The sequence below is a fragment of the Talpa europaea genome (genome assembly GCF_964194135.1).
Source record: "Talpa europaea genome assembly, chromosome: 7".
Taxonomy (NCBI): Eukaryota; Metazoa; Chordata; class Mammalia; order Eulipotyphla; family Talpidae; genus Talpa; species Talpa europaea.
The window spans coordinates 43,366,822-43,390,440 of NC_140074.1; the positions used below are offsets into that span (position 1 = coordinate 43,366,822).

At 38.6% G+C, this 23,619-nt stretch overlaps 1 pseudogene across 1 annotated transcript; it reads left to right on the forward strand.

Moving 5' to 3' along the window:
• The first annotated feature begins 20,104 nt into the window (after positions 1-20,104).
• LOC311173689 (proteasome subunit alpha type-4-like) lies at positions 20,105-20,909 on the forward strand (annotated as a pseudogene). Its single transcript has one exon. The product of its transcript is annotated as a proteasome subunit alpha type-4-like (transcript).
• The last annotated feature ends 2,710 nt before the right edge of the window (positions 20,910-23,619 follow it).

Below are 23,619 nucleotides of genomic sequence, written 5' to 3' on the forward strand. Positions count from 1 at the left end.
CCCATGGAAATAATAGAGATAAATGAAATAGAAGTCCCAGATAAAAATGGAAGAAGAGAACAGAGGAAGCAGATTACAGGAGCTTCACAGCCATAGTTTTATGAATTTTATGGAAAAAAAAATCTAGAGCTTGGTACTGGAAGAGCCTCCCTGGACTATAACAAAAAATGAAGAAAAGAAAAATATGCTGTTTGACAAAGAAAGCTCACTAAAATCTATGATTAGTAAACAAATATAAACTTGGTTCTAAAAGGGTAGATGTTGAAAGTTTTCATCACAAGAAAAGTATGTGTGATGATAGATGTTAGCTGAAGTTATGTGGTGTTTTACAATATGTACACATTAACATCATTATTTTGTATACCTAAAGCTAACACAATATTACATGCCCATTATAACTCAATTATGTCCACATTCTTGCAATGAATTGGAAAGTTCCTGGGATTGGCATAAATATTCACATTCTTCTCTTAGTCTTTATTGATTTTAACCCATTACTAAAATCTAAAAAATAAAAAAGGGCTCTTAAAATATCTAGCACCTGTATGTTAAATTGCTATCTGCAATCATAAATGAAATAATTCCAGAATAAATTTAAACTATAAAATGAAAATTTGCTAAATTTAAAAAGACAAAGATAAAATATTTGCCATTCAATGAATAAAAAGCCTTTTTTTCTATGGTCCATATCATTCTTCTGCCTAAGAAGAACTTCACAGTTCTTCAGAATCTGCAAGTTTGACAATGCTGGTCTGAATATGCCTTTTAAGGGGAAAAATCCATATGAGGTAGAGGAAAAAGACTATCATCCACTTGGAAAGACTATATATACAAGAGATTAAGAAATCATCCATCTCACAAAGCCTGTGGAAACTATTACTAAACTATCTTGTAAAGTGAATATTCGGGATGCCCTTCTGCCAATGCAGATGAGCATTAATCTTTCATATTACTTGAGAATTCTCATTTCCATATACAGCAAGCCAGGGAAATAAACACAGCTTTGATTGATTTTTTTCCAGGAAAGGAATATACAATATGGTGTAAGCACATTTCTTTTCCTGAATACAATGGTTCTGAGAAAGCCACAATGAGTTAGAGAAAATTCTGGGAGTTGCTTTTTCAGCTTCCCCTATGGGAGCCTCAGGACATATTAGAATGGAGGGTACCCTATTCTCTTTGAGATTTAAGACTTTTCTTTCAATCTCACCAACCACTTTTTCCACTAAAAATTTAACAGTCTTCGTCTGTGAATTGCCACTTAATTCACTGAGATCAAAATTAAAAACTATGAAATCAGTATTTTCAACTTAGTATTTCTAAAACAAAATTATTGATTTCTAACCCTTTCAAACTAGTTCTTCCCCTGGTTTTCTTCATCTCAGTATATGGCACCACAAATGATTGAATTGCTTAAACTACAAACCCAGAAGATATTTTATTTCTCCCTTTCTGTCACCTCCTATATCCAACCCATCAAGTCATTTTGGCTCTAACTCCAAAACATCAATTCTACTTCTCTCTCTGCATTGTTACTATCCAAGTTGAATCCATTATTTTCTATTATGTGGACCCCACAATGGCCTGCTCAGCAGTCTTCCTGATTACACAATTGTGTGTCCGCTGCAGGACACTCTCCCAAGCTAGTAGATTTTCTCAGGAGGCCATGTCTCTTCCCTGCACAAACCCATGTCCCCAGAAAGTCCCACTACATATAACACAGACTCCAAGTAACTCACAAAGACCCATTCTATCATATTGTGCCTCTTCCTGTCACCTCTTTACACTTGTCCCTCACTCCCTGACTGACTCTTTCCCCCAACTCTCTTCTGATGATCCCAATTTTGTACCTCCCCCTGGATCTGGTCTTAGTCCTCTTGAAGTTGAGCTCTTTGACCTGGTATCCTGCTAAATTCATCTGCTTGTTGCTTTGGGTAACACTGAACCCTCCTTTACCAAAAGTCTGAACCAATTCTCTCTCTCTAAGGAGTGTACAATAACCCTCCCCCACCTCCCCAACTGCAGGTTGCACTGACAGCAACCATCTGTGAGCTGTGAAAACCATCCAAATGGGCAAGTTGGGGCCTCCCCGGTGGCGCAGCGGTTGAGCGCTGGGTTGCGAAACTGCGCGCGGCCTCTGCGGCGCCAGTTCGATCCTCGGCTGCTCCCCGGCCACCAGAGGAGGGTCCCACATGGCGCGCAGACCTCTCCTGCCGCCCGCTGCTCCCCTCAGCAGTGTACTTCGGTCCTTCTGCCTGCTCTGCTCCCCGCTCTGGCTCTGGTGAATTCTCTCACCCTCCCTTCCGCACTTCTGACTGTACCCAGTGCATGTATAAACAAAACAAACAAACAAACCAGCAAACAAATAAAAATAAAGCATGCCTCTATAAAAACAAAAAAAAAAAAATTAAAAAAAAAAAAAACAAAAAAAACAAATGGGCAAGTTGTTTTGGATTCATTCATTCAACAAAAAACTGGGAAGCTATGTTCCCCACAAAGATATCTTGAAAATGCATTCACAGTTCTACAACCACAGACACATATTTTAAATCTTTACCAATAAGTTGCAATATAAATGCAAGGCTATTATCTTGTCCAATAACTTAATTTGCCAAAGGGTCACTACTCCCAGAACAACAGAGGGGAGAGCAGCCCTGCAGACAGACAGCACACTTTAGAATGTGCGCCACTGTGGTCATTTGCAATTTTTTAAAACACTCTTCTACCCTATTGCCCTCCAGTCTTTTAACACGGCATTTCTTTTTTTTTTTTTATATTTTATTTTTTTTATTTTTTTATTTTTTTAAATTTTATTGTTATATTCCCCATACAATTGCAGCCCCCCCATTCTGACTCCAATCGCTCCACTCCCGCCCCCGCCCCCCTAAAAGTGTCTGGTTCATAGTTTTTTGTTCATTTTGATTTTCACTTTCTTATAGTTATTCATTTTCCTGGTCCCTTATTTAAGTTTTCTAGATTCCTGCTATGAGTGAGACCATCCGGTATTTTTCTTTTTCTTTTTGGCTTATTTCGCTGAGCATGATCCCTTCCAGCGCCATCCATGTTGCTGCAAATTGCATGTGTTTATCTTTTTTGAATGCTGAGTAATATTCCATGGTATATATGGACCACATCTTCTTGATCCAGTCATCTATTTTTGGGCATTTGGGTTGTTTCCAAAGCTTAGCTATTGTAAACAGTGCTGCTATAAACATAGGGGTGCAGGTATTCTTTGGAATTGATGTTTCTGTGTCCTTTGGGTAAATACCTAGGAGTGGAATTGCTGGATCATATGGAAGCTCTATGTTTAGTAGGTCCAGAAATCTCCACACAGCTTTCCACAGTGGTTGGACCAGTTTGCACTCCCACCAACAGTGTAGAAGAGTTCCTTTTTCTCCACACCCTCTCCAGCATTTGTTGTTGCTAGTTTTTTTTAATATGTGCCATTCTCACTGGTGTAAGATGGTATCTCATGGTAGTTTTGATTTGCATTTCCCTGATGGCAAGTGATGTTGAACATTTTTTCATATGCCTGTTGGCCATTTGCATTTCCTCTTCAGAGAAGTTTCTTTTTAGTTCTTCTGCCCATTTTTTGACTGGATTATTTTCTTTGTTGTTGTTGAGTCTCATCAGCTCTTTGCAGATTTTTGTGATCAGTCCTTTATCATTAGTGTTGGGTGCAAAAATGTTCTCCCAGTTGGTGGGGTTTCTCTTTGTTTTTGTTATTGTCTCTTTTGCTGTGCAGAAGCTCTTTAATTTGATGTAGTCCCAGCTGTTTATCTTTGCCCTCACTATCACTGCTTTGGGTGATGTGTTTGTAAAGATGTCTTTGATGTGCAAATCACGTAGTGTTTCGCCTATATTTCCTTCTATGTATTTTATGGTTTCAGGTCTTATGTCTAGTTCTTTAATCCATTTTGAGTTGATTTTTGTGTATGGTGTGAGGTAGTGGTCAAGCTTCATTCTTTTGCATGTAGCGACCCAGTTTTCCCAGCACCATTTATTGAACAAACTTTCTTTGCTCCAATGCATATTCTTTGCTCCTTTGTCAAAGATTAGTTGACCATAAATCTGTGGGTTTATTTCTGGATTTTCTATTCGATTCCATTGGTCTGTATGTCTGTTCTTGTTCCAATACCATGCAGTTTTGATGATTATGGCTTTGTAGTATAGTTTGAAGTCTGGGAGTGTGATGCCTCCATTCCCTTCTTTTTTTTTCAGGAGAGCTTTGGCTATTCGGGGTTTTTTGTGATTCCATATGAATTTCATCAATAATTGTTCTATTTCTTTGAAGAATGACATTGAAATTTTGATTGGAATAGCATTGAATCTGTATATTGCTTTTGGAAGGATGGCCATTTTAATAATGTTTATTCTTCCAATCCACGAGCAGGGGATGTCTCTCCATTTCTTTGTGTCTTCTTCTATTTCTTTTAACAGTGTTTTATAGTTTTCTTTGTATAGGTCCTTTACCTCTTTTGTTAGATTTATTCCCAAATATTTGATTTTTTTTGTTTCAATAACAAAAGGGATGGTTTTTTTGATTTCTTCTTCTTCAGATTTATTGTTTGTGTATAGGAAGGCTACTGATTTTTGCGTGTTGATTTTGTATCCTGCCACTTTACTGAACTGATTGATGAGTTGAATTAGCTTTTCTGTGGAGTTTTTGGGGTTCTCTATGTATAATATCATATCGTCTGCAAATAGTGATAGTTTGACTTCTTCTTTTCCTATTTGGATTCCTTGGATGTCTTTCTCTTGTCTTATTGCCCTGGCTAGGACTTCCAGTATTATATTGAAAAGCAGTGGTGAGAGTGGACATCCTTGTCTTGTTCCAGATCTTAATGGAATTGCTTTCAGCTTTTCACCATTGAGAATGATACTGGCTGTTGGCTTGTCATAGATGGCCTTTATGATGTTGAGGTATGTTCCTTGTATCCCAAGAATTTCAAGGGCTTTTATCATGAATGGGTGTTGCACTTTGTCGAAAGCTTTCTCAGCATCTATTGATATTATCATATGGTTTTTATATTTCTTTTTGTTGACGTGTTGGATAACGTTGATTGATTTTCGGATGTTAAACCATCCTTGTGCCCCTGGAATGAATCCTACTTGGTCGTGGTGAATTATCTTATGGATACATTGTTGGATTCTGATGGCTAAAATTTTATTGAGGATTTTTGCATCAGTGTTCATTAGGGAGATTGGCCTGTAGTTTTCCTTTTTTGTGTTGTCCTTGTTCGGTTTTGGTATTAGTGTAATGTTGGCTTCATAGAACGTGTTTGGTATTGTCCCTTCCTTCTCAATTTTTTGGAAGAGTTTGTGAAGGATAGGCACTAATTCATCTCTGAATGTTTGGTAGAATTCATTTGTAAATCCATCAGGTCCTGGGCTTTTGTTTTTGGGGAGGTTTTTGATTACCATTTCAATTTCGCTAATTGTAATTGGTCTGTTTAGGTGTTCTATTTCTTCTTTATCTAGCTTTGGGTGTTTGTAGAGTTGTAGGAATTTGTTCATCTCCTCTAGATTGTTAAACTTGTTTCCATATAACTGTTCATAGTAGTTACTGATTATTCTTTTGATTTCTGCTGTGTCCGTTGTGATTTCTCCTCTTTCATTGATGATCCTGTTTATTTGTGCTTTCTCCCTTTTTTCCTTTGTGAGCCTGGCTAGGGGTTTGTCTATTTTATTGATTTTTTCAAAGAACCAGCTCTTGGTTTCATTGATCTTTTGGATTGTTTTTTTAATTTCAATTTCATTTATTTCTGCTTTGGTTTTTATTATTTCTTTTCTTCTACTGGTTTTGGGGTTTTTTTGTTGTTCTTTTTCTAGATATTTGAGCTTCGAGATTAGGTTGTTTCTTTGAGTTCTTTCTTGTTTCTTGATGTGAGCTTCTATTGCTATATATTTTCCTCTTATTACTGCTTTTGCTGCATCCCATACATTTAGGATATTGGTGTCCTCCTTGTCGTTCAATTCAAAAAATTTTTTAATTTCTTCTTTGATCTCCTCATTAGTCCAGTGGTCTTCCAGTAGTGTGGTTTTTAATCTCCATGAGGTAGGAAAGTTCCTTGCCTTCTTTTTATGGTTTATTTCTAGTTTGATGCCTTCATGGTCAGAAAAGATGGTTGATATGATTTCAATCTTGGTGTATCTGTTGATGTTTGTCTTGTGCCCCAGTATGTGATCGATCCTGGAGAATGATCCATGCGCGCTTGAGAAAAATGTGTACTCCGTTTTTTTGGGGTTTAGTGTTCTATAGATGTCTGTTAAGCCCAATTGCTCTAGGTCCTTATTTAGAGCTTTGGTTTCTTTACTTATTTTTTGTCTTGTTGATCTATCCATTGTTGATAGTGGTGTGTTGAAGTCTCCCACTACGTATGTGTTTTCTCTGATGTCTGTTTTCAGAGAGGACAACAGTTGTCTCATATATTTTGGTTCTCCTTCGTTTGGTGCGTATATGTTAATGAGTGTTATTTCTTCTTGAAGTATTGTCCCCTTGATCATAATGTAGTGACCATTGGGGTCTCTTTTTATCTTTTTGAGTTTGAAATCTGTTTTATCTGATATAAGTATAGCTGTTCCTGCTTTCTTTTTTGGTCCATTTGCTTGTAGGATTGTTTTCCATCCTTTAACTTTGAGCCTATTTTTATCTTTTGTAGCTAAATGTGTTTCCTGGAGACAGCAAAAGGTTGGGTTTTGTTTCTTAATCCAGGCTGCAACTCTGTGTCTTTTTATTGAAGAGTTTAGTCCATTTACATTTAGAGTTAATATTGATATGTTAACATCTGTATTTGCCATTGTGTTTGTCTTTCCTTTGATTTTATTTATTCTTTTAATAACTTTTTTTTTTTTGGCCTTCTTTCATTGTTATTCGTTCCTCTGAGGTTCTGGCTTTAGGACTCCTTGTAGTATTTTTTGGAGTGGTGGTTTAGTTGCAATGAAATTCCGGAGTTTCTCTTTGTCTGAGAAGGTCCATATTCTTTCTTCAAAGAGGAAGGAGAGCTTTGCGGGATAGAGTATTCTTGGTTGGCATCTGTTTTCTTGGAGTCTGTTGACTATGTCCCTCCACTCTCTCCTTGCCCGTAGTGTTTCTTCGGAGAAGTCTGATGTCAGCCTGATTGGCTTTCCTTTGAATGTTATCTGTTTCTTCCCTCTTGCCAGCTTCATTATTTTTTCCTTGTCTTGGATTCTTGGGAGCTTTACTATTATGTGTCTTGCTGTATTTTTTCTTTCGTCGTGGAAGTTTGGTGTTCTTCTTGCTTCTTGTATATCAATTTTCAGCTCCTTCTTCATATTTGGGAAGTTCTCTTCAATTATCTCTTTGAATATTTTCTCTGTTCCTACTTCTCTCTCCTCTCCTTCTGGTATTCCTATAACTCTTATATTTCCTTTCCTCATGGAGTCAGATAGTTCCCGAAGTCTTTCTTCATTCTTTTTCCTTTGTACTTCTCTTTCCTTTTCTGTTTTGGTTCTTTTTATTTCTGTGTCTTCAAGAGCACTTATTCGTTCTTCCATTTCATCAATTCTGCTTTCATTGCTTTTCCCAGAATTCTTTAGTTCTTCCACTAATTCTTTGATCTCCTGCATTTCTTTTACTTCCCTCTTTAGGGACTCAATTTCATTCTTCTGATCGTTGATTATTTTTCCCTTATCATTGTTTTCCTTTATGACTTCTGTCAGTTTTTTAATCACGGCAATTTTAAATTCTCTTTCTGGAAGGCTCAGAAGTTCTTCCAAGTTACTGTCGTTGCAATCTGAGGGCTGGTTTTCTTTTTGTGGTGTGCTTTTTCTCTGGAGAGTTGCTAGGTTGCGTGTGGTTCTTCTCCTCCCTACTGTCTGTTTTCTAATTTGCCGTATGCGTTGGGACACTGTGTAGTTGGGACTGGCCGGCATCTTGGGTGAGCTTTTCTGCTCCCCTCTGGTTCCTCCAGGAGTCATCTGTCAGTTTCAAGCAGTCTTTATTGGAGAAAGGTCCCTGTCCTAAAATGTCGATGTGGGGACACACTCCCCTGTGCGCCTGGTCTGCCCCGGCGGTGGGTTCCTGCTCCCCCTCTGGGCTTGGACTGCAGGCCAGAGGGGGTCTGGCGTGGGCGAACTTCCCCCGCTCACCTCTGGCTCCTGAGGAAGCCTTCTGCAGGTAGTCTTTACTGAAGAAATGTCCCTGTTCTAAAATGGTGATGTGGGACACACTCCCTGCGCGTCCGGTGTCAGGCACACTCTTCTGCGTGCCTGGTCTGCCCTGGCTGTGGGTGCTCGCTCTCTCTGTGGGCTCAGACTACTTGTTCGGAAGGGGCCGGGTGTGGGCTAACTCCCCAGCTGGCCACTAGCTCCTTCAGTAGCCTGTGCTGGGGTCAAGTCGCTAGGTGGCGCCAGAGATCTCTCCTAGAGCCCTTGGGGAGCTGATTTTCCATCCCGTGGGACAGGGAGCAGAGCGGGGATGGTAGGGTACACCTCAACGGCTTTGGGGTGCTGTGTCTGCCTTGTGCCCCACCGTCGTGGGGAACCCACGCCCCTAATTTCGTGCCCCGGGTCTCAGTTCCAAAGCCCTCAGTTCCAGGACGCGGGCTGTAGCCCAGTTCAGTGGCGCGGGAATGGCGCCTTTTGCACCGCTCCCCTGCCTGGGCGCCTGGTTCCTGCTTACTCAGGGAGGGACCTTCACCTCAGTGAGGACCTCCGAGCGTCTCCCGGCAAGCCTAGGTCGTCTCCCAAGCCTAGGTCGCAGGCGCGGGGACCTGGGCAGCCGCGATCCTGGTCTGCACTTGCTTTTCAAGCGCGCCGAGCGCGCCGCTATCCGAGCAAGCTTACCGGCAGCCCGGGCTGTGTGCGCGTCTCCCGGGGTCTTTGTTCTTCTCTAATGGTGCCCGGAGCCGTTCGCTCACCGCCGCAGCGAATCCTGCAGGGTTCGCCTCAGCTCCCGTTCAAGGGGTGTGGTGGCTGCAATAGTTCCTTTCCACTCACAGTCCCACTTGCTGCGTCCTTTTTTCTTGTTGGCCGTTTTGGTTTGTTATTTCCCTCCTCTCTGCTGGTCGGAGAGTGCCGACTTTGTGGGCGGGGGAGGGGAGCAGAGTTCTGCGCTTCCCTCCCTTCTGGTCCCCTTTTATGGCAACTTTCTTCTTCGGGCAGTTTGCTAGAGTCGTCCGTTTATCTTCCGTGTCCCAGTTCTCACTGGGACCTGCCGCTTTTCCTCCCTATTAACTTTTTTTTAATGGGAGATCTTACTCGCAGCGTCTCCTCGCCGCCATGTTGCTCCCGAGATGACCTTTTAACACGGCATTTCTGTGTATGTGTGGGCAAGGCATTTTCCTTTCACATCTGAAGGAAGTGTACAATTGTATTTGTTATAAATAGGAAAGCCAGTCAGCAAGTGATTAAGAGTTCCACAATGAGTCATAAATATTACATTTCTCTTGAAGCATTTGGCACACTGCAATGTTGTTTCCCAGATACGTGCATATAACCCTAGCTCTTATAGGCTTATGAACCATGGGTTAAGACTGTAGTAACAATTTACCCCTAGGTCCTCTTGGATTATAACCTTCTTTTTTCCAAGAGATAATTACCCAGAGCACCACCTCCTCCCCTTTTGTTCAGCAGAGAGTCCCAAAAGAGGGCGTGTTGAGTTCACATGTAATTTCTCTTACCGCCTGTACCTCTGCTGTCCTTACGTTCCAACCGAGCTCTTGCCATCCCTCCAATCTGCTCTCTAATCAATTGGCTTGGAGTGCTTCCTGGACTCTCCAGGGGATACTTATGAGGAATCACTGACCTAACCTTTATTCCAGTGCCCTTGCAACATTCATTCTCCCTACTGTTGCCAGCTGGAACCCTGCAACTGACTGCCTGTGAATCTCCATGCCCAAATGCTACCTGCCACAATTCTCTCTGCTGTCAAAACTATGAGGCTGCTCATGTGGACTCCCTGATCCTCTTTTTACCTCTGGTACTCACATGTCTAGCTGATGGGGAAAGTTCTTAGTGCCTACTGTCCTACTGTTTAGACAGGAGGAGGATTATCTTTCAGCACAGTTACTTGAGCAGCCTTGTGTTGAATTTCTAGTTGTTTTATTTTGCATCCTTTTCTTGTCCTAGACAGGCATGTACCCCTGCATGCAGAATCCGCTTGGTTCAAATGTAACACCAGCACACCTTAAGCCAGTACTCTCCTCAACTCACACCCTATTGCTGACTCTGGAACAGTCTGTAATCTGGCACTCATTAATCGTCTCTCACAGCATCTGGAAGATCTACTTATGTCTGAATTTCAACTGTAAGTGAATCAAATATTTTTCTATGTCCCAAGGGGATGCCATAGTATTTAACAGTACATCATTCCCCTTGCCAAATTGTGCACAGGAAAATCAAATACAAACATACAAACAAACAAAGGGAAAGCTTGAGATTCAGAGAGCACTGGCAAGGAGAATATAAAGGTCCCGGAAGAGATGTGTGCCAGAGAGAAAAACTTGCACAGTTTGGAGCAGGTGTGGTAGACCCAGGGGTGCCTTCTTCAAGATGAAATTGATACAATAATCAATATAGTTGACTATCATGAGAAGGGCTTTGAACAACTGGGAGAGGTTTGAGAATGTATTACTGAGAAATAAAAAAATAGCCATCAAAGAAGGGTTCAATGATCAGACAAGGGACAATTTCAGTTGACTTCCCCCAAATGTGATGTGAAATGGAACACAGATAAAATTAGAGCAACCATGAGATCATGATTATGCAGCTGGACTGTGGGTACCAGGAAGTTCATTATTGGGTATTTTTGAATTTTTTTTATTAGGTACACAGAAAATAAAAATGTGTTCAGGAAAAAACACAATCACAGTATACTACCTAATGTAAAACATTTAGTAAACTTAGCAATATCAGCAGTAATTCTTGCTATGACCCTAATTATGATATAACTATGTTGGAGAAAGGGGAAAAAGAAAAATACATGAGTGGCACATATAAAAGAAAGTAATTCTTAATTTTCCGTAGTGAGAGGTTTGGCTTTCATCAGATAGCTCCAAACTTTTCAGCTTGTGTAATATTATTTGCTTAATGGCTCTTGATCTATTTGATACCCTTCTCCTGCAAACTGTATTCCCCAAACACCCTTGCTAAGCTAGCTTTGGGCTAGATTTAATAATAGAAGACAGAGGCAGGAAGAAAGAAGCTACTGCATCCACTGTCCACTTTTCTGTGCATCCAGAAATATCTCAGACAGTCCTACTGCTTCTTCATGATCCCTGCTCCCCTCCCCAGGCCAGACTTGTGCCTCCTTTCATAACTCCAACACTCATCTTATAGATCCTAAATCATTAATGATTCCATACTACCGTCATCCTTTAAAATAAAAATCCATCAACTAATTTTACTTTAAGAATCAGAAATTTTAGGGCCTCCCCGGTGGCTCAGCGGTTGAGCGCTGGGTTGCGAAGCTGCGCGCGGCCTCTGCGGCGCCGGTTCGATCCCCAGCTGCTCCCCGGCCACCGGAGGAGGGTCCCACATGGCGCACAGACCTCTCCTGCCGCCCGCTGCTCCCCTCAGCAGTGTGCTTCGGTCCTTCTGCCTGCTCTGCTCCCCGCTCTGGCTCTGGTGAATTCTCTCACCCTCCCGCGCTTCTGACTGTACCCAGTGCATGTAGAAACAAAACAAAAACAAAACAAAACCAGCAAACAAATAAATAAAAGCATGCCTCTATTAAAAAAAAAAAGAATCAGAAATTTTAATCATTCTTTTATTTCCTCTGGGTTTTTCAAATTTCATTACTTCCTTCACAGTTTCATAGGAGAATTGTTAGGGCACTGGTGGTAGGCAGGGCGTGAAAAAGTACATTTGTAGAGTTTTGAAGCTATAAACCCCTGAACAGATACTTTACTTTAATAAACATTTGGGTGGGTGAGGGGAGAAAGGTTGAAAGTCTTCATTAATCATCAATTTAAAATTGGTTTAATTTCCTGTGATCGCAAGTCTTAATGTGATCGAACTTTTTCTGGACTGAGTTGTCAGTACAATTATTACTTGTAAATACATGATTTAAACAATATATTTAAAAAATTTTAATGAACAGCAAAAATATAAGAATTAAACTGTAGTCCAAGTACTCTCTAATGAGATAAATTTGTTTTTCTTTCTCAATTAGCTCAGTTGTTTATGGATGAAAATAACTTATTACCAAAGTGAAATAAGGGTCACCATTGATTCTATCAATTTTTACTTCTATAAATGTAAGCACTGAGAAGCCATATTCATATCATATATGACATGGACATTATTTTGTCTTTTAAAGGCATTTGTTTTTTAAAAATTCTTTCTATGTTATAATCAAAACTCACATATACTCCTCATCAACAGTTTTTTTTAAACCATATATCAGTTGACAATGTAATTGAAGCATACTTTGATTTGTTTTAATGTAAAAAATTGGAAACTGTCAGATTTGAATAAAAAATGAGACATTTGAATCATTCACTTTCTGTATTTCAAGAAATTTAGTCTTTTGTCAAACTCAGAAAATTATTAATTATACTTGTTACTCTTCAATTTGAAGGCATTTTGTTGAGCTTTAGAAAGAAATGCTAAAAAAAAATTATGAACCTCATACATTCTTGCATTTGGTTTTTTTTTTTTTGAGAAAATATTTTTATTTAATCAGGAGCTTTAAATATTCTATTAACACCCTATAGCTCTAGATTTTGCCCATTCAGGATATGGGATCTTCTGCCATATAACTTAGGAAGGCTGACTCTTATTTTCTACACGTCAGCCACATAGTACTTGTTATGTACTTCAGGGAATTTTTTTTAAAAACACACATAAAGTAATACACCACATTTTGCAAAATGTTACTAAAATTATTTAGAATTAAATTATTATATGTCTAATATAATTAATATATCATTCTACTGTAAGTTTTTAAGATAAGCCGATATTTCATTACTCATTTTCTACCTACAAAGAAAGTAATATGTTGCTAAAATTATGTCGTTATGAAGAAAGAAGTATGATTTTTTTAAAAAGCATGGAATTCAGTACATATATTTGTTGTTTGGCTTTTAGGAATAAATAAGAATAATTTTTTTCTAGTCAGAAAAATCTATGGGATAAAATATTTGCTATCTCTAAAATAGCATTTCAAACCACATTTTTTAAAAGATTTATTTAGTTATGCATATAAGAACTGGGGTACAGGTCAAAGGTGGGGGATAGTGAGAGGATTCACCAGAGTGAGGAGCAGAACAGGCGGATCTACTGAAATACACTGCTGAGGGGAGCAGCTGGTCAGTCAGGAAAGGTCTGCTGCGCCATGTGGGTAGCTCCCTGGGCAGGGATCGAACTCATGCTGCAGTGGCTGCTGATAGCTTCATAGATTGCATCTTAACCTCTTGCACTACCAGGGAGGCCCTTCAAATCACATTTTTGATAATAACTACTATTCAATAACATTGAATTTTAAAGAATTCTCATGAAAATTTCATCCAAGTTTTTCCCACTGTGTCTTGAATTTTGGGGTAGTACTGGGAATTTTTCCAGTTACATTTAAAAAACCCAATATTGCCACCTAGAACAGACTACATTATTCCTCTCAGAATGAAGAGACAAGAAATTGGACATTTATGAACAAGAAAAATAGGATTTCATCCAGTACTTCTCTGAGCTTATCAAGGTGCTGACAGGGAATGAGCTGGGGCACCAGAGACAGGAGATGTGTTCATGGAGGTGCTGGTCAACCCATTGGGAGGCAAGAACCATTGGGGTTTGATGGGCTTAGAGCATTCCAGGAGCTGCTGGAGCTGAGGAAGCAGACACTGATAGACTATTGTGGACCCTGACTGTGGGCTGGTGCATGAAACTGCTCCAGGCTTTCCTCCTGTTTTCAGATGACATCATGGATTTATCCCTCACCTGACCAGAGTGGCCCTATTGGTCTCAAAAGCTGGGCATAGGTTTGGTCACCATCAACTATGCTACTGTGCTGCTGGAAGCATGTATCTACCACCTGCGGAAGCTCTGCTGCCCAGAGCAGCCCTGTCACCTGAACTTGATGGCACTCTTCCCGCAGAGTTCCTATCAGACTGAGATTGGCAGACCTGGACCTCATCACAGCTCCCCATATATATATATGATAGGAACTCCCATGAGGTAATGCTGACTTAAATGATGGCTAATACAGCCTCCTCCCTCAGTTGGCACTAGTACATGTTTCCATGTACTAGGAAAGACGGTGGGTGGTTGCAAAGAAATGCATTTGTTTTATCAATTGTAAGAAGAGCTATTATGAATGCAGACTTAATTTTGGCAACTCAAATTTTAGGAAAGAGTATATATAGAAGTCTTGAAGGCCTAAAATTGAATAGATTAATCTATGCCTCCACAGTCCATGCAAAATCTTTGTGTGACCCAATTCAAGGGCCACTGGCCTCACCCACTTTTCCCTTGAGTTATTAGGTTCAACTAATGGTTCTCTGTATAGTTGTTGTTGTCTGTATAGGATATGACTTATAGAGTTGCTTTCACTTATAACCTGCCCAAGGTGTCCTCTATTTCTGAGGATCCCTTAAAAGTTTGACTCCAGAAATGACAGTGAATGGCTGTGACTTTCAGATTTGGTCTGTTCACAGTCTTCAGAGACCTGCTCCAGTCATCTCTGGTGTGATACAGGAAAGGGTGGGGTATCTTAAACTCCTTTGGTCATAGTCACCCCCTGATTAGTGCATGAACTAAAAAATTGCCCATTGTGAAGTGCCAGATTAACACTTCCTGTGCAACACAATTAACCAGTACTCCAAGGGGGTCGGTCTGACCTCTCACTGGCATGTTGTTCACTATTCTGTGGACTTCATTTATACCCACAGGAAACATTATTTTTTTAAATGGTAGCATGAATAGTTTAATTATAACCTTAACCATGATTTTCAGACAATCAGAATTTTGTTAATGAATATGAAACTTTTTTTTTTAAAGTTTTCAACTGCAAAAAGGGACATTTGACATTGTTTCCATTCCTTCATTTAGGAAATACTTGTTAAATGTTTGTGTGCTTGGGACTCAGATGTTTGTGTGTTGGTTAAGTAATATGGAAGCAACGGTGAAAAAAGAATCATGAGCTATAGAGATGGAGAGTACATTAGAGGTTGCCAGGGATGAGAGTGAGGGGGTGCATGCCACTATGAATGGCTAGCACATGGAGCAACTTGGTACTGACATAAGAGTTCTGAGTTCAAAGGTAGCATAAAACAGGCTGGCCAGATAGTAAATATGTAAATTATGCTTGGAAAAACAGTATTAGCAATAGAATCTACTTGTCTTTGAATGGTTCACTCTGAAAAATCTTAATAATTTTTACAGCTATCTATTGTAGATCTGAATCTGCCTTTCTAAGTTAGAGCTGAGGGCCCTGGTCACAAAGCAAAAGAGTCTGAGGAATTAAAGGGAGGAAGAAAAGACAGGAGACCAGAGAGAGGGTAACTCCTGCATGCCCGATCGAAGAAGGCTCTAAATGGACTAACACAGCAGGAAAATCAATGATTTATATTAGGACTGACAAATTATGGCCCATGAATAAAATGTGACCCACCAATTCTATAGTTTTATTGGAACATACCATAGCCATTCAATTAGTTATTGCCAATGACTATTAGCACCATAATAGCAGAGTGAAGCAGTTGTAACTGATATGACTGGTACACAAAACCTAAAATATTTACTGTCTAGTCCCTTTTTTTTTTTCAGTAGCTGATTCATTTTTATTACTGAGTAATATTCCATTGTATGAAGATAACAGTTTATCCATTTTCTTATTTTTTTAATTGTAAATTTTTTATTTACATTTTATTTTTATATTCCCCATACAATTACAACCCCTTTATTTTGACCCCAATCCCTCCTTTCCCTGCCCCCCACCCCCCATAGAGTGTCTCTGGTTCATAGTTGTTTATTGATTTTGATTTTTTTTTTCTTATAGTTATTCTTTTTCCTGGTCCCTTATTTAAGTTTTCTAGATTCCTGCTATGAGTGAGAACATCTGGTATTTTTATTTTTCTTTCTGGCTTATTTTGCTGAGCATGATCCCTTCCAGCTCCATCCATGTTGCTGTAAATTGCATGTCTTTATCTTTTTTGTCTAGTCCCTTTTTAAAAAAGTTTGTTGACCCCTGTTTTGTATAAATCTTATATTCTGTGGCTTTCTTCCTGTCATTGTATTTATGTACCCTGTTCAATGCCACCAACATAAAATGGAGTCATATTGAGCTTATCCAGCCAACAGTTCTCTACAGCTGCTAACCAAGTTTTATACAAGTTCTTTGTCAAAATGATAATCTTACCCAAAGAAATATACAGGTTTAGTGCAACCACTATCAAAATTCCTTTGACATTCCTCAAGAAATAGAGTAAACATTACCGAAATTTATTTGGAGCCACAAAAGATCCCAAATAACCAAAGCAATTCTTAGAAAAAAATGAATGGAGGTGTGATACTTCCCAACTTAAAATTATAGTACAAAGCTAAAGTTATCAAAGAAGGATGGTATTAGAATAACATATATATACATATTTAAAAATAAATAAAAACACTACTGTATACTCATAAAATATATTTTTTTAGACTTTTAGAATAGTAGTCACCAATATGATTAATATGGTGAGACTCTAAGGCATGATCACATTCTAATTTTTACAGTTCTGCATTCTTTGGTTTTGTACAAAGTAGGTTATTTGGTAATCTGAGGGGGGGAAAGACTTGAATAAGCAAACAAATAAGAACATCAAATATTGTTAGTCCATTCCAGGGGGACAAAGAGAATACTTCCAATTAATTTATGTGTGGGCAAGGAAGCAGGAAACATGAAAGTTAATGCTAAATTTCGATAGTGTTTTTGTTAAGAGGAAAGGGTTCAGAAGCAGTAATGTGTTAAAAGGTGTTGAAGGGAGACTGTTATTGTAGCTAGGGGAGGGCAAAGATCACTTGGTGACTTTGGGTAAAAAAAATAATTTTAAGACATAACCCGTGAGATTTCAAAATATTTTCAAGTATTACATAATTGTACGATACTGAACGTGAGCATATGAACATGAATACTTGATTATTATTTTCTGATATAAAAAAGATGGTAGCTCATTCACTTTTGTGTTTGTTTTATTTTTTTTAAAGATTTATTTATTTGTGCATACAGGCCAGAGGTGCTGGGGGTAGGAGGATTCACCGAAGAGAGTGGGGAGCAGAACAGGCAGATCTACTGAAATACACTGCTGAGGGGAGCAGCGGGCGAGACAGGAGAGGTCTGCTGTGCCATGTGGGTTTCTCCCTGGCCGGCTGGGGATGGAACTCGTGCTGCAGTGGCTGGTGATATCTTGATTGTGCTGTCTTTAACCCCTGCACCACCAGGGAGGCCCCTGTGTTAGTTTTATTTTAATGAACTGATTTGACTTTTAAGACAACATATGTAATATTTAATATAGGTAATGATTTATTATCCTCTTAACCAAATTATTCTTCTCAATACCTTTCTGAACAGAGTATCTGATACCCTGACCAGGTTATGGCTAAAATCGATAGAATGATATCTTAAACCACTGACTTTTCTGTGTCAAATTCATTTTCATTGCCAATCTTAGCAAGCATTTTTTTCCATAAGTAAAATTTTTCTTCATTTTTATTGACGTATGAAGTTGGCTGTAAGTTAAAAATTACTAAATTAGTGACAAAAGCCAAAATTTCAATTGGTTACATTCATTGCAGGCATCCTCAATGAGAAACTTGCCATCCAACAGCTGTAGATTGCTCATAACAGCTTATAATTTTGCAAATGTTGCATGGCAATAAATTAAGAGAATGAAAGTACTGGATTGATCAATATGTAAAAAGAGATAATTCTTTAAGGGGAAAAAAGTGGTTATTTAAATCCAGGTAAATTCATTGATATTAGATAATAATGTTTTTTTAATTTGTTAGATAAGTTGTGCTCTTTAGAAATATATTCAGATAAATATAGACATGTCAGCAATTTAGAATTTCTAATAATTTAAAGAGATGTTGGCTGAAACTTAATATTATATCATATATGGAGAAAATAGTATATGAGAAAGAAAATCAATTGGCTAAGAAATCAAAGTATCTCTTCCAGTTATATAACCTTAGGCAAAACAATTTTCTGAAATTAAGTTTCCTTATCTGAAGACAACATGACAGATGTATTTTTCTTCATCCTCAAATGCATAGTAAGGCAAGATAACTATACATGTGGAAATGATATACAAATGTCAAGCTTTCTGTTAGTGTGTTTCCTGACTACATACCTTGTGCTGAGCGATATTCAAAACAGAACCACAGGACAGAGAATTCCGTACTATTATTTTCTTAAAAAATGGAATCACAAAATATTAGAGCTAGAATTCATTTTTAATATCATAGAGTTCTTTTTCTTGATTGTTTGAAAATACTCCCCTGTCTTTTGCTTCATGGTGTACCACTTATCCTGATTTTCCTCCTCCCATTACTTCTTGGACTTCATTGCCTGCACATACGTTATAAGCTCCCTCTTAAATTTGCCACCAATACATCCAAGCAGGACAAGCAGCATAGTGGGATTCCTGTAGTTCACATTATCCAGGTGGGACTTCTTCCAGAACTACAATGCTTACATGATATTTTCGTCAGTCATGATGAGTGGTTTCATATTGAACTTTCTGACATTGAGAATTCTGTGGCATTCTTCATGTGAATTGCTGTTAAAGTGGAATTCTGAGACCCTATATGTGTATATTTGATTTTTTTTCATAATTTACTCTCATTCAAATTTCAGCATATAAATTAGGACTTAACGGTACTAACTGTCCCAGTCAAAGTCATTTTGTATCTTGATTGTAAGATGTAAATACTAGCAAATCCTCCTATATTTATTTCATGTGCAATCTATACATATGCATTGCATATGGATTGGGGGTAGGGATGGGTGGATAGTGAAAGAGAGGAAGGCCCTAAATAGATTTCAATAATATTTCTCAAAATCTGGTTCATGAAATATTAATTCACAATATTCTCAGGGCAAAAGCTATATGCAATATTTCTTTCTTGAAAAACAATGGTACCATGTTCCAGACTTCAAACTATATTAAAACATTATGGAATAAAAATAGGCATACCAAAGAAACTGAATTGAAACTAAAGAAATAAAACCGCACTTACATGGACACTTTACAACAAAGGAGGTAAGAGTATACATTGGAGAAAGGAACATCTCTTCAACAAATGACATTTGAAAAACGAGACAGCCATAGAAAAGAATTTAATTAGACCACCACCTCACCTTATGCACAAAAAGTTAATATAAGAAATAGATGTGGGGCCTCCCCAGTGGCGCAGGCAGTTGAGTGCAGTGCTGTGAAGCTGTCCACAGCCTCTGCAGCGCCAGTTCAATTCCCAGCAGCACCAGTTCGATTCCCAGCCAGTCAGGGAGATTCACACGTGGTGCGCCAGACCTCTCCTGTCTCACCCGCTGCTCCCCTCAGCAGTGTATTTCAGTCCCTCTGCCTGGTCTGCAACCTGCTCTGTCTCTGGTGAATTCTCCTACCCTCCCGCGCCTCTGGCCTGTACCCCAGTGCTTGTATAAATAAATAAATCTTAAAAAAAAAAAAAAAAGAAATGGATGTGAGAACTGAAACATATATGTATACAAACACATACATCTATAAACTGAGACAAAACACTTGTAATAGTCATTTCAGAGATGCCTTTGGGGACTTGAGTCTAATGATAAGGGAAACAAAAGTAAAAATAAACAAATGGGTCTACATCAAATTAAAAAGAATAACTATAAGAAAGAAAAAATCAAAATCAACAAACAACTATGAACCAGAGACGCTCTATGGGAGGTGGGGGGGGGCGGGGAAAGGAGGGTTTAGGGTCAAAATGAGGGGGTTGTAATTGTATGGGGAATATAAAAATAATATTTAAATTTAAAAAAGCTTCTGTACAGTGAAAGAAAATGTCTTTAAACCAGAAAGACTGACTATATTGGCAGAGGATACTTTTCCTCTGTGTAGGGCTTTCTTTTGTAGAACTCTCCATTCTACAGTGTTTTTCCTTAGAAGACACATCAAAATCACGTAACATGTCTCCAAGATATGACTCCAGGACTATATGTTCTCCAGAAGGTCATTTGTATAAAGTGGAATATGCCAGGGTAGATACTGGATATGCAGACACCTGTTTGGAAATTTTAGAAAACAATGGTATTTTGCTTGCAGTAGAGAAACCTGACCTTCACAAACTTCTGGTGAAGCCTTTTGTTCTGAAAAAATTTATAAACTCAGTGAGGGACATGGCTTGCAGTCGGCAGGCCTAACTCTGGTGTAGTGTTCTGACAAATGAACCAAGGCTCAATGCTCAAAGGTATTTATTACAGTATCAGGAGCTGATTCCTTATAAGCAGTTGTTTAGAGTACTGAGTGATAGAAAACAAACATATATAGTTTGGGGGAGAATGTCCCTTTCCTGTTTCATTGCTGTACATTGGCTAGGATACTTTGTCTTCCAGCTCTGTTAGAGCAATCCTACCGGAAATTATGGGGGGTGAAAAGCCACATGCATTGGAAATAATAGCACTGCAGCTGTGTCAATGTTAAAACAAGACTACAAAGAAGGAGAAATGACTTTGAAGTCAGCACTTGCTTTAGTTATCAAAGTTTTAAATGAGAACATGGGTGTTAGTAAACCATCTGCTGAAAAAGTAGCAATTGCCTCACTGATAAGAGAATGGAAAGATGGTCATCAGAGTTGTCAAACTAAAGGAAGTGGGACAGTTGATCAAAAAACATGAAAAAGAAGCTAAGGCTGAGCTACAAAAGAAAAAGGACAGAAATAAAAGGAAAAAATCAGAAGTTTTTCTAACTTATTTGGGCACAAACTCAGAGTAAAACTGTCCTACTCTTCTACCTAGAGAAAGCTTGCTTTTTTTTAACTTGTATAGTGGATATTACCAATTGAATTTGGGTCCTTATTATTTCTGTCCAATTGAATATTGTAGTTGATTACCCTTCATGGACATCTTTATCTCACCACCCTATTTTTGGGAGGTAGGGGGAATAAAACTTTGAAATAATGAACAACATAAACTGCCTGCACATTATACATCTGGCAAGGGATTAATATACAAGGTCTACAAAGAACTCCTGTAAATCAACAACAAGAAAACAAGGTAATCACAAAATGGGCTGAAGATCTAAACAGACCCTTTCCCAAAGAAGATATCGAGGGCCTCCCTGGTGGCACAGCGGTTGAGCGCTGGGTTGCAAAGCTGCCCGCGGGCTCTGTGGCGCCGGTTCGATCCCCAGCTGCTCCCTGGCCACTGGAGGAGGGTCCCACATGGCGCGCAGACCTCTCCTGCCACCCGCTGCTCCCCTCAGCAGTGTACTTCGGTCCTTCTACCTGTTCTGCTCCCCGCTCTGGCTCTGGTGAATTCTCTCACCCTCCCGCGCTTCTGACTGTACCCAGGGCATGTATAAACAAAACGAACAAACAAATAAATAAATAAAATAAAACATGCCTCTATTAAAAAAAAAAAAGATATCGAGATGGCCCACAGGCACATGACAACTGTTGATCATCATTTATCCTAAGGAAAATGCAAATTAAACCACAATGAGATATGGCCTTACACCTGTGAAAATGGACCATCTAGAAAAAGAGCAGGAACAGCAAGTATTGGTGAGGATGTAGAGAAAAAGGAAATCTGTTCACTGTTGGTGGGACTATACACTGGTCCAGAGAACAGTATGGAGATTTCTCAAAATAGAAAAATACAAAAGTAACAATTCAAAGGAATATATGCACATATCTGAGCTCTGTTATCATTGTAGCACTATTTAAGTAGCCAAGCTATGGAAACAACGTAAGTGCCCAGTGACTGATGAGTGCATAAGGAAGATGTAGTAGACATACACACTACTCAGCTGTTTTAAAAAGAATGAAAGATAGAATCTTGCCATTCAAGACAAGATGGATAGACCTGGAAGGGATTGTGCTAACTGAAATGTTAGATGGCAAAAGGTAAATACTAGATGATTGCATCCCTATATGGGATACAAAGAAACATAGCAAAGGGACAAAACTAAACCAAAACCCTAGAAATCTGACTATAGAAATGAGGTACTATTGAGGGGAATGGTGGGAAGTATGGAGCAAAAGAGTAAGAGGACCTAATGGGTTGTGATGGAGGGTTATTGTTGTTTGGTAGCAAATACAAAGAGGTAAGAGCCTATACCCTAAAACATACATAATGTTGTAAACCAACAAAATAAAAATAAATTTTAAAAATTAAATTAAAAAAATCCTTGATTACAAAAAAGATTTCCTTCTTCATGCCTCCCTAGGTAACTTTCAGAAACACTAGGTTCGATAAAACTATATCCTGCTATGCCTCTTAGTTCCCAAAGACTGGTCAGTTAGTACATGTTAAGAAGTTTCCCACTTAACTGCTTTCTCCTGTTGTAGGAAACTGACATTGGGTATACAAATGGAAGGGCATCATGACCCTGGAATTTCGGCAATCATGTATAATTTTTCCTCTCTCACATTGACCAAAAACATAGATACTTATCTTTGGTCCAGTTTACCAACCAGAGTTTTTTGTTTGGGACCCACTCAGTCCACCCTGACTATCCTGATAATTCTAAATCTCATAGAGAATACATGGGAAGGGGTGACTGGTATTTGTCCTTTCTTCAGAGGAACTCTGAACATGTTATAGAAACTGGGTCTCTCCTAGGATCAGTGTTGTATACCAGTGAACTAGAGGAGTTGCAATATCAATGACGTGAAAATAAAGTTTCTTAATACTGTCACTTATAAAACTGAGTAGCCACTTATGTGACTCTATTATGAATAAGCAGGTATTATCCTGTGGCTTGCTGTCTCTATCCTTACACAAAAGAGAGGCTGGGGTTCTCAGTATCTCCTTAAATCCTACTTAATCTCTATTTTGACATTTGTCTGGTAATTTACCTCCAAGGATTACAAGGAGTGGTAAGTGAAATAATCAATATAAAGTGGTTAGCACAGTTTGTGGAATAGAGTAACTATTCCATAAAGGGAAACTATTATCATGACTGATTATTTTAATCTCCCTAATTACCTTTAAGGACCTTAAGGACAGGGACCAAGTCTTATGTTTCTTTGTATCCTCCTAGCAATTAGCATAGTTTCTGGCTCCATAGTCAGCTTAATGAATATTTATTGAAGAATATTCAATATTTTTGTTTCATTGTATTGCTTATTTCACAATTTTATTTTGCCTATCTGCACCCCTATGTGCCTTGGATCCCATTCCATTAAGAATTAAATATAATTTGAAGCAAATATTTATTATCCTCAGTTCCAAATAGCACAGAAATACAAGATTATTAGTATAAGCAAGTATATACCAATAAATTGATAACCTTGATGAAATGGATAAATTTGTAGATCAACATAATCTACCAAGACTAATCCAGGAAGAAACAGATGAACAAACCAATCTCAAACATGGAAATTGAAGGAGTAATAAAAAAATCTTCAGAGAAAAAAAAAAAAAGCCTGGAACTATATGGCTTCATAAATTATGTTATCAGACTTTTAAAGACTGCCTAC